This window comes from Myzus persicae, unplaced genomic scaffold (assembly GCF_001856785.1).
Source record: "Myzus persicae strain clone G006 unplaced genomic scaffold, MPER_G0061.0, whole genome shotgun sequence".
Classification (NCBI taxonomy): Eukaryota; Metazoa; Arthropoda; class Insecta; order Hemiptera; family Aphididae; genus Myzus; species Myzus persicae.
Genome location: NW_019101246.1, coordinates 911,661 through 923,665, shown reverse-complemented (window position 1 = coordinate 923,665; position 12,005 = coordinate 911,661).

The window sequence follows — 12,005 nt, the reverse complement described above, 5'->3', positions numbered from 1 at the left end:
TAGTATTAATATATTATATAGACTATATAGCCATGCAGTATAATATCCAATATATATATATTATATATTTATATCTATGATCTATCATAACAATCATAATACTCTGTATAATTCAATAAATCTAATCTGTGTTATTCAACACAGTATTTGAAATAAAAATGTCTAAAATAATGTATGTTAAAAAAAATATTTTGATAAAACCAACGTACCTAGTCTACCACCCCCTTCCCCTTTCTAATGTTGATTACTACTAGCTACGTGGGCTCAAAAATTATGAAACAATAATAGAGGAGCTCCGTTCCCCTGCCCCAGTGCTCCCTCACAATTCGAGCACTGATTGTATACGTATCTAATAATAAAAATTATATACCTTGGTATCGGGTGTGTTTGTTTATAAGCGTAAACAGTAAACACTATACACTATGCATAATAATACATGTCGTAGTGCAGCATAAATGTATAATAGGGAGTTTCCCGAGTACGTCCCGAAATTTCCTTATTGAAAGTCCCGCGTCCGTATAAATATATCACCCAAAATGAGTCCCATGAAAAAAGGTAGTTTTTACGTATCCCGAAAGCATCCCATTTGACATTTCGAGTTGCCCAGAGTTAATCATCATCACAACCCACGAGAAACGAGTAGGAACACATACGTCGTAAACAATTTTTTGATAATTTATCTTAGATAACCGTTTTTTTTTTTTTAAATAGACAATTAAAAAGATACTTAAAATTATTTTTATCTAGACTCGGACATGCTGCTGTCCACAGTTTATTTGTATTATTACTGCAAGGTGTATGGGTATAACACTATAACGTGCACTGATTTATGTTTCTCTTGCTCTCTCGACGATATAATAGTGTGCAAACGAATTGTGAATCATTTACTCGGGTCCAACCCGTTAATCGTTACCATTATAATTATACCGCGGGCACGTGACAAGACGATAGAAATTACATGTATAGCTATAGGTGTAGGCATTACACGTATATATTATTATTAATATCACAATGTGCATAACGTATAATAGTTGTATGGAGGCTGTACACTCGCGAGCGGTATTAATGTCATATACAGTGTCATTGCGAGGAGGTGGATGTGGCGGTGAAGACGGACAGAAGAGGGATGGAAATCGCCCTCTCCTCCCTACGCCCCTCCACAACATACAGTAATATTTCGACGCAACGCCGAGCACGTGGCACGCATGGCAGTGAAATGTGAACGGTTTCTCACGTACGCCGTACGCACGTCAATTCGTTTTTTCGTTTTCGTCTACTCCCTCCGTCTGTCTTTCCGGAGATTTGAACGGAATTTCGTTTAAAACACAACACACGCGACGAACGATCGCTTCCGTCTGAGATTCCACAATAATAAAAATATGTATATAATATAATGCGTATGGGCTTCGGGCACAGCGGTGGGAAGGCCGGCGGTGGACCCGCGGATCGTGTGCGCCGTATCCATCAACAAACGGGACATGAGACATTATTATTTATTAGGCATCATTGCTAAAAGATAAACCACACACTGTGATAGTGTCGAACTTGTGTTAAACCATTCACACTTAAGAGGTGAGACTAAAGCGTTTAACACCCACAATAGTGGTTAGTAATTATCACTATTCACTGTAAAACGTCCAATGTCGTCCATCATATAGAATCTGTCAAGTCAAACGAATTAATAGTTCGTCCTCGATTCAATACTTTATCCTCTTCTAAGTGTGCTCGTGTTGTTTACAACACGGGGTACCCTGCAATGGGTCACAAAAACAACCCAATAATATTGTTTTATGAATTATGGTTACACAGCAGGATAATCATCACATTATCTTTTTCAAACAAGTCAATAAGCCCCTTTCTTATTTTAATGAATTTAACATCATTTAACATTACGGATACCTGCGATCTGTTTAGAATCCACGATGAGCGTTTACACTCGTGTAGTCGTGTACGAATAAAAAATTAGGTTATGGTTTCGATTTTGGTCAATAAATTATTCTGCCACCCACCCTTTGACCGCCCTTTTAGTTTTTTTTTACCCAGCACTTAAGCCACTGCCTGTATTTATAGAATATAGACATAATATAGGCTATCGTCATACAAATTATAGTATTATATACACGCATTCATAAATCATAATATTGTCCATTGAATGTAACTATTTCTTCGAAGATTTTTAAATTCAATCTGAAGTCAGGACTGAAGATTTTCATCTTTTCATATACGCACACACATTTTAAGTAGGTACCTGTCATATAATAATATTGTTATATAACTTAAAATGTTTTTATTCTTATTTCTCCGTAATGACCATCATGATGAACGGTCATTAAATGTGAAATTACATAATTCGTACACTTATTTTCAAAATATTGAAAGTCGAATTAATATATATTACTGTAATTTAGGTACTATTGTACTAATATAGTATATTTCTATACTTTTACAATTTAATTTTTTACTTTTACGTTTTCAATTTGTATACCATGATAATTATAGCTCAATTCAATTTTGGCACGCCTATTTGTATAGTATATTGGTATCTACACACTGCAGAATACAATTGGATTTCGACGGTTAAACTATAATATAGGTATTTTAAAATGATTATACCGGAAGACCAGTGTTAATTTATATTAGTATCAAATTTCAGTCCCCCTAAAACCAGTGTTTTTCTAAAAAATGTACTACAGAGGGTTTCCACTCGATCTTTCTGGTAATTATTGGGGCATTCAGTGAGGATGTGTTTGATAGACAATTGAATGCCACAGATTGGACATTTGGTAGTTAAATTTAAATAACTAGTTAAATAATAGTTAGTTTTTAATTGAAATATCGAGAAGAGATTTCGGACTTACAAATCTATAATCTGCGGCACGACTCATATAAGTATATGACGTTTAACACATACAATTATTTAATGATCTATACTAATAATTATAATAATGCATAGGTAATTTAACAATATATTAACAAAGATATTGTTTGTACAATATGTCAATATATATATTAGTATAATAATAATTTATATAATATTTTATAGTTTATAATAAAGGTGAGAGAAATTATGTTCTAGAATTTCGAAAATCACAATAATCATGACTACTCGCTGTATTAAAATCAACAATGCGTATATTATGCAGGTAAGAGGAGCGTTACTCAACCTCATTTATGGTGCGAATAATTTTTGATTGGTTTGGTCACCACCAATTAATAGCATAAAAATGATATAATATATTAATCAATAATATAATATTAACGTTACAACTTTAAACTAATTATTTATGATAGCTGAAAACAATTATTAGATTTTCTTAAAAATTAAATATTGATAGAAATGATAATTGTTTTTAATTTATAGCCTTAGTAAACTGCTTAATAAACATAAATATAAAAACCAGAGAAGTCGCCTTTGCTGTAGATAGGTATAGTAGGTTTCGGGTGTTCCTCGTCATGGAGTGGCGTCATTCAGTTGATGTGCTAAATTTTAATACGAATCGTAGTAAAAACGATTCTCAGCAGAGGTTGTGCCTCGAACATTAATAGTTGTGTAATTTTTTTATATCAATCATCGATAACTACAATAACTGGTCGGTGACAATTTGTTTATGACCCCCCCCCCCCCCCCACCCAAAAAAAAAGTTTTGTTTCGTGTACGTGCCTGATGCAATACAAATGATTTGGTTTTCAACTTTGAAGGTAGTTGTGGTAGCAAATGCAAATTGTATCTAACTAGTTCTTTAAGGGGTCGAAAGTAAAAATTCTCATTTTTCAAAATAACAGATAAACAAAAAAAATTAACAAAAACCCAGAATGTTCACTGAATGTTTCACTGAAAACCAGTTTTCGACAAAATGTATTTTGTTTTTCTGTTGTAACTCAAAAATGCCTCACACTTTTATTTTTTCTGATTGTTTTGAAAAGTATTGGATTTTTTTACTTTTGATCACCTCCACAGTCCAGAGTCCACTCCAAACACAAGCTACATTTAATTTTGTACGGGTATTTTGTGTGGGTGGGTAGGAAATAATCGATCCCACGCGAAGATTTTTCTAAATTCTTAAGGTTAATTTCTTATATAATTTTATTAGATATTTTAATTTAACTCTAAATTATATAACACATTATGGCATACGTTTAGCAAATGTGAAGTTGGAAACTTTAATGGGTCATGACCCATGGGTGATATGAAGACTCCAATCCCCAAGGGTCAGGTACTTTTAACAAAATTTAGATAGAAGGTCGCAGGAAAAATGTTTTAAACTTAGAAGGTCACACATATATATATTATTATACATACACAAACCTTGAAAAATACCGAGTAAAAACGTAAAAAAATTATTGATTATTGAGTATAGGTACCAATATATTATATTTTAATATACAGTATGTAAAAAAAAACAAATAAAGGAACTTGCATGCATATAGCGCATATTTATGCATAAGAGTAAACGTAAATAAAATATATTATCACTGTACATTATTAATAATATATCATGCTCATATGAGTTATGCATAAGAAAAGTGGTGATCAAATAATTTTGTCACGGGGGAAGAGATACGGCGGATTTTCTAATGTAGTATTTAATTATTAAAACAATAATTTATATAGTTATCAGATTGCATAAACATTGAAAAAATAAACTTTTTGTTTTTGGAGGTTTTGATTCGTCTCCCCTCACCCCCAACTAATGAACGAGGTAACTAAATACACTTCCTGACCTAACCGTTATGTCGTTTTTTTACTAGTCACTTTTACTGTCTATCGTGGTCTCCGATTCTCGTCCACAGATATAACTTCAATAATTAATATTATAACTTATAGTGCGTTAATCACTAGCTGTAATTAAGAATGAAGATATATCATATATGCCTACCTAACCTTCCCGTACGATTATAAGATGAAGTTTTTTCAAACTTATATTGCAATCGTTTATTTTTATACAATTATCATTAAACTGTTATCATTGCTTTCGAATAAAAACATCCGTCCTAATGACACATCCAACTTTGAACTGGATCACACTTTTTTTATTACATTTAATCTTTGCTCTTTACCTCTATACAATATGGCTATGACGTGTTATAACGTGTTATTCGCACATAGATTTGATAAATATAACGACTCATTAAAAATGTAATTCCGACGAATCACGGATCATCATTATTAATGCCCTACGGACAGTTAAAATCTAAAGATCCATTAAATTATAATGGATGTACCTTTGGTGTGACCAGGTATACGTATTACTTGAGTTTATGGCTCTGCATTTTTTTTTTTTTTTGCAGAATAAAACTCATCCTACATATTTTAACCGTAATCTCTAATCCGGCAAAAGCTTTGAAAACTGGCATAGATTATTCATTACTTACTATTGATGCGTCGGTCAAAGTAAATTCTTAATTTTTACAATAATATTCAATTGTAAATTGAATACCTCGCTGCATTGTAGGTGTAATCGTATTGCTCGAATAGTTGACTGCAACGGAGTTAAATTTGAATTCGATGAGATGAATAATTCAACAACTACAACCGAAAAGCTACACTGAGTAGTGAACGAACATTTTGTAAAAACGTGAACTTCAAAGTTCCAACACTTATAAACAAAAATTGTGAATACCTGTGTTATTTTGATATTTCCACAAAGCCGACTTGTGAGGAACCTTGAGAAACTTCTCTACCTACATTTTTATCACCATTATTAATAGGTAGAAAAAACAAATAAAATCGAAAATGTTGAAAAGTCACCTATGAGCAGCTTAAAATTAGTCAAAATATTTCGAAATTTAACAAGATATCAGCTGCTAAATGTTATGAATTGTATAATGTATATTTTATTCAGAAAACAATATTATAGTTTATAAATAAACATTTTAAGTAACATCGATTGTATTTTATTTAAAAACTCGTTTGAATACCGTTATTGTTATTTATAACCATAAACATATAGGTGCTTTTACACTGAAATATTCAAATAAGTAATCCAGTGGAAAAACTATAAGTTTATACAAATATATATTATATAATTGGTACCCGGACTGTACGTCAGAATATTAATTATTCAACTCATAAACTATAACTTGTATGTATTTCAGATTTTTTTTATACTTTTTATGGACATTTTTATGGAAGGTACCTACATTTTGTACAGACAATTATGGAAATTTATATCATACTTATAACAATTAACATAATATTTTAAGTCTATATAAATAAGTATTACGACTAATTTATTAACATTTTTAGTTTACAATGCCATAGTCATAATGTTCTTATAATGCTTACGTTGAAAGTGAAATATGGTCAATGAATAGTAATTAATTATAGATACCCAATATTACTGCACTGGAATTGTTAAATATGTGACTGTACAACAATAGACACTCGATACTCAAATTTAATTTGTTTCGATTACTTTAATATTAATAAACAATAAATAAAACTTTTTAATTTATTGGTCTTTACTAATAAAAAAAAAGCTTTACTAAATTCTATATACCTAATGCCATATAATATTATGTATTTAATATATTTATTAATACTCAAATACACTGCAATGTTAAGCGATAACTTTATATTATAGTAGGTATACCTACTATATAATATGTATCATCTGCATTTTATTATACTGTAAGTAAAAAATTATATTAGTGTTCAAGTACTAAAATTAAATTTAAAAAATGAGTACCTACAATCTACATGAGTATAAGGTTGATAAGGATGTGATAATATATTATATTATACTTTGTGGATTTAAAACAAAGTCTAGTTTCATACGCAGGTGTAAGAAAAAAAATTGGTTCCAAGAGCTGTGGTAGCTATCATAAAATATATTTGTTTTATTTATAGATAAACAATATATATGATATACTTTAGTATACAAGTGCTTAAAATGAATAAACATGAAGAACAATATTATTAATTATTATAATCGTTAAAAAATAATGTTAGTTTATCGACTCAGTTATCATTATACTATTGATCATTAGCATAAATATAAATAATTATGTATTGAACATTATTGAACAAAGCGTTGTAGCTATAATAATTATACTATACAGTATAACCGTATAAGTATATGATAAATAATTATTATAACTTTTGAAGATGCAGAATGATTTTTAATAACTATTAAGTACCTATACTGATGTAATGTGTAATAGTCATACACTCATATCCAAGAACTCAAACATAACAGTTATTTTGAGATAAAAAAATAAGGAAATTAAAATTAAAATTTGCAAGAAACTCGTTAAAAATATAAAACCAAGTAGTTGCATTATATTATATTCATTGCACTTCAATATGGGCTACCCCTACCTGCCAACCCGGTGATCACGGCAACCCATGTCAGGACAAACAAGAGTCCTGCAAGGGTGGCCTGCTAGGGTCTGCACTAGGAGCACCTGGTGAGATATCCATGGAGGTGGACTCGGGTCAGAATAGGGACATAATATTATGATCCAGAATCCAGGCGGGGTAGACGTCTATACCCACATTGTGGCTAATGTCATTTGCAAATGTTAAACAAATTTAAGCCCTCTCCAAGGGTAACTGGATAGTTATTTTATTTAAATAAACGATGATGTTTGGCGATAAGTAATGCTCACGCGGTCCTCCTTCATACAGCGGCTTAAAATCTAAAAAATGTTTTAAATGATTCATATTATTATATTATTGATTACCTATATATTATTGTTAGCACGGAAATAATTGTCATTTATCGAGGAGTAATGTGTGATGTGCCGTTTGCAGGTTCAATAACCTAAAGCACTTTTTGAGGTCCCCGTGCAACCATCATTATGTTACAATTGAAAAGTGAAAACCCTTAAATTTTTAATTTGATAAAATATGTATAAAAGCATTTGTGTATTATTAAATATTCATCGGTCTTATACCGCCGGCAATTTATTTGTTTTTTCTATTCATATCAAGTATACGATGCTATTATGTAAAATAAAATATGTAATGAATTTTTATTTTTGAAACTCGAAAACCGCAATAATAAAATAATTGTATGTTTGCTGATTGGAATTATTAGTTCGGAGTGTTCGGAGCATAAACTATTTGGGCCGAAAAAGTTTTTTAGATATTTAAAAAGTTATAAACTATTTATTTTTTTTCATTTTAACGAGGGTTCCTTTTAATATATTCGTAGTATAGTCATGTTTAACATGTAAAACCATGCATATACCAATGCGATTATATGAATTTATCTAATTAATATTTCCATTTTCGAGTAATTTTGTTAATAATTGTTGTTGTATTAGTTTATTATACATTCAAAAGTAATACAAAATATTTCTTTCACTGCAGTTTCACTACACATAATATATTATAATACCTAAAGTCATCATATTAATTATAAATATAAAACGCATGATGTCTATATATAGATTATATATAGTCTAACAGTCTATGTCTATGCGTACATTGTATAGACAATCTATATCATATAAATATAACTAAAACTTAAAACCAATTAAATATACCTATCTGTTTTTGTGCTAATTTATTTTATAATAAATCAAGTGTTCAAAAAATCGAAGTCATTCACTGATAACTTAGGAGCAATAAAAAAATTTTTATTAAAAAATCGTATTATTGAACCAAAAGTAAGATAGCATTTGCATGATTAAGATTTTCAATGCCGATCGACGTTTGTGAAAAAAAAACCATACAACAGGATTTTATTAAGTACTGAAATGTTTACATTATCTATAGTACCTATATGTCCCAGAAGTCTTGTATAGCCCTGCTTAGTATCTATTATCTGTCTATCTATCACGGTGAAAATCATTTTATTTAAATGTGGTTTTTTTTAAGTCAAAAGTATGAACATACTGATTGAATAACATATATATTAAGATTCAATTTTTTTTCCAAAATTCTAAAATTACCAAAAAATGTTTCATTAGATTTTTAAACTATCAAAATGGCCATTTTGTTAGTCATATTTTTATAAAACATTTAAAAAAAAAAATAGAAATAAAATTGATTGAAAATCGACCAAGTAAGAGCAAATTATGTTTTTAAATTTTTAAGAATAATATTTACATTACCTAGCAAAACACGAATCGCATGCTTCAATCAACCTCAATTAAAACGTTGATTTTTTATGACAATCTGTAAGTATCTAATTAGTAGTAGAGATTTTAGGAAAAATTTTAATTACAATTTAGTAAAAATTGGAAGTTCCCGTCCAGACGTCTAGCCAACCTCCGCAACATTTATAGTTGCATTATATGTGCAAGGGTACCGTCTTCCATAGCAATTTGCTCTATTCTGCTTGTACTAATTGAGAAATTATTGGACACACACGTTCTTCTAACAAATCTCTATACTTTTCTCTTTTTTAACTACATAATTAATAATCCAAAAGAAATAAATATTACATTTTTACAATCTGTTGCAATAATTATTTGTGCCACGCCAAAATGTTACCTTTGCCTGTTCCTGGCTTTAAGTCTTTATTACATAACTTATTAGTTATTACTTATTAGCGAACTATTCATAAATCCATTGTCGGTTGGGCATAGTCTGGGGGAGGGGTGTATGTAATTTGTGCCAAAAATAACCCAAATAAAAAATATATATGTAATTTATATAAAATATTATAAAATTAATTTTAGTAATTTGCCTCACTTTTTAAGGTTGTAGTACACTAAACTAAATAAAAGGGCATAATGTAATCTGTGCCATCTTGTACCCACAAAAATTGTAATTTGCTCCGCACTTTAAAATAACTAAATAAATGTATATAAGTATACGAACTTTATGTATGTCAAATGAGTAAAATGTTGGTTAGTAATAACTAATAACATTTAAAAAAAATCAGTAATATTATAATTATAAATAAATGCGTATTATAGTATTTATACCATGTGTATATTAAATAAGTAACCTAACAGACATTTTCGGTTCGTAATATTATCCTTGGTTTAGTATATAGATTTGCCATGGCGTTACCCTTACATCTGTTTGAATACATTTTTCTGTCTATATTTGGTTGATCGTGTCTGATGTCCGTTATGTTCATTTAAAATGTCAACTATTTGTACAATATTTTCAACAATTGGTGTTGAATTTGTGCTCAGATTACATATTCAATTTTGTTTTCTGTCGTATAGCCAATTACCGAAATTAATTTTTAGATGTGGACTAAAATGCATGTTATATTTTAATATTTTGGTGCAAATTACATATACCCACTTAAATGTACCGCACTTAAATTGGTGGCGCAAATTATAAGTAATAAAATTGGCTCAAAATACCATCTCCCACTGGGAGTCTGGGGATAATTTTCTAAGCTTGTTTAGTGGAGAGCATTGTAAAAAATTAAGTTGCACATTTTTTCAAGGTGGTTGTAATTATTTTTGCTAAAATATTGGCACAAGTCCTAAGTCGATAGGAGAAATACCCCTTTTTTTTATATGTCAATTTAATCTGTCATGAAGTTGTGGGCTACACATTTTTTAATGCTAGTTGCTTAAAGTTGCAAAAAGGTTGCTATGAATATTAACACAAGTTTGAAGTTTTTATGTAAAAATTTGGTAGGGCCAAGTTTTGGCATGTTAATGGACTTTCAGGACGTCGATGGGGTTAGGCTATACTAATTACTTACCTACATTACAAAATAGTTATTTACACAATTGATACGTAGCATAATCCAAAAGTAGCGAACGAGGCATTTATATAATATATTATTAAACTAATAGTACCTAATTATAATAATTGATAAGAGCGAGAAATTAAAATCTTGATATTGTAGATTATTTATGTAAGTATAATAATATTAAAAGTGTATCTCGATTTAATTTAACGATTATTCGGGTGTGCCGTGTGTATACTGTATACTGAATAGTGTACCTAATGGCCAATACCTATATTCTAATATACAGTATACTATATCAAAGTATTTTTTTTTAAGAAGCTATATTTGACTGATAATGATTGTTCTTGCGATAATAATTAAAGTAGTTTGAGGATATTGCTTAGCTCTGACTGCTCCGAATTTAGAGCTTCTGGAAGGTTGTTAGAAATTTTAAATTCAATTCTCTCCTTCAAAGTATTTTATTGTTTGTACATACAATTATGAGAGCTAATAGTAGGATCCAATTTGTTCATGAAATATAAAAACAAAATAATTCGCGAATAATTGAGATTATACTGATTGTGGCGAGATTTTAATGAGTCCATTCAATTTTACACTATAATACTATATGCGTATTATGTTTATACTATTATAGTTTGTACTTTTATTATTGTCACACCCACTCGACACAACTGATTTCGACTACCGCGGAATGCGACACACTATAATAATGTACTCGTGATATATTTACGTAGTATCGAGTACGTATAAACCATAATATATCATATTAGGTGCTGTGTATACGGTATTATATATAGGTAGGTATTGCATAAAATAATTTTGGTCGAATGTAATGTAAATCGTAGTATAATATCAACAGGTGTTCACCGAAACCATAATCATCCGGTGCTGGTGTTGAACAACTTGAACTGCAGTTTCCCCGCACTCACGCCACTTTGTATCACTATTTGTATTGTTATTACATTTACTTACTATATTTATTAATTATTACCTATCGGCTATCACCTATGCACTGTATTGATTGTACACGAAGCATATTTTATTTAATGACAAAAGAAAATTATTTTTGAAACTCACACATACATAGGCATATATATATATGTTACGGTGAAAGATGTAAACGTGGTAAAAGACGTCATTCCCCGGTAAATGACATCATTTACCTAAAAATTGGTAAATGTTGTAAATACAGACATTCCCCGGTTATTGTCGTCAATCACCAGTTTAGTTGGAGAATGATGTTCAATACTTTTATGTCGGTGTGAACGAACAGCGATAAGCGTGTAGGTGCCAAATAAGCTTCGTTAGTTAAAAATATCATGACGGAAGTAGATAGATAAACGAAAATCCCAACAAGCAATAACGTCGATAACCCGAGTAATAATATGA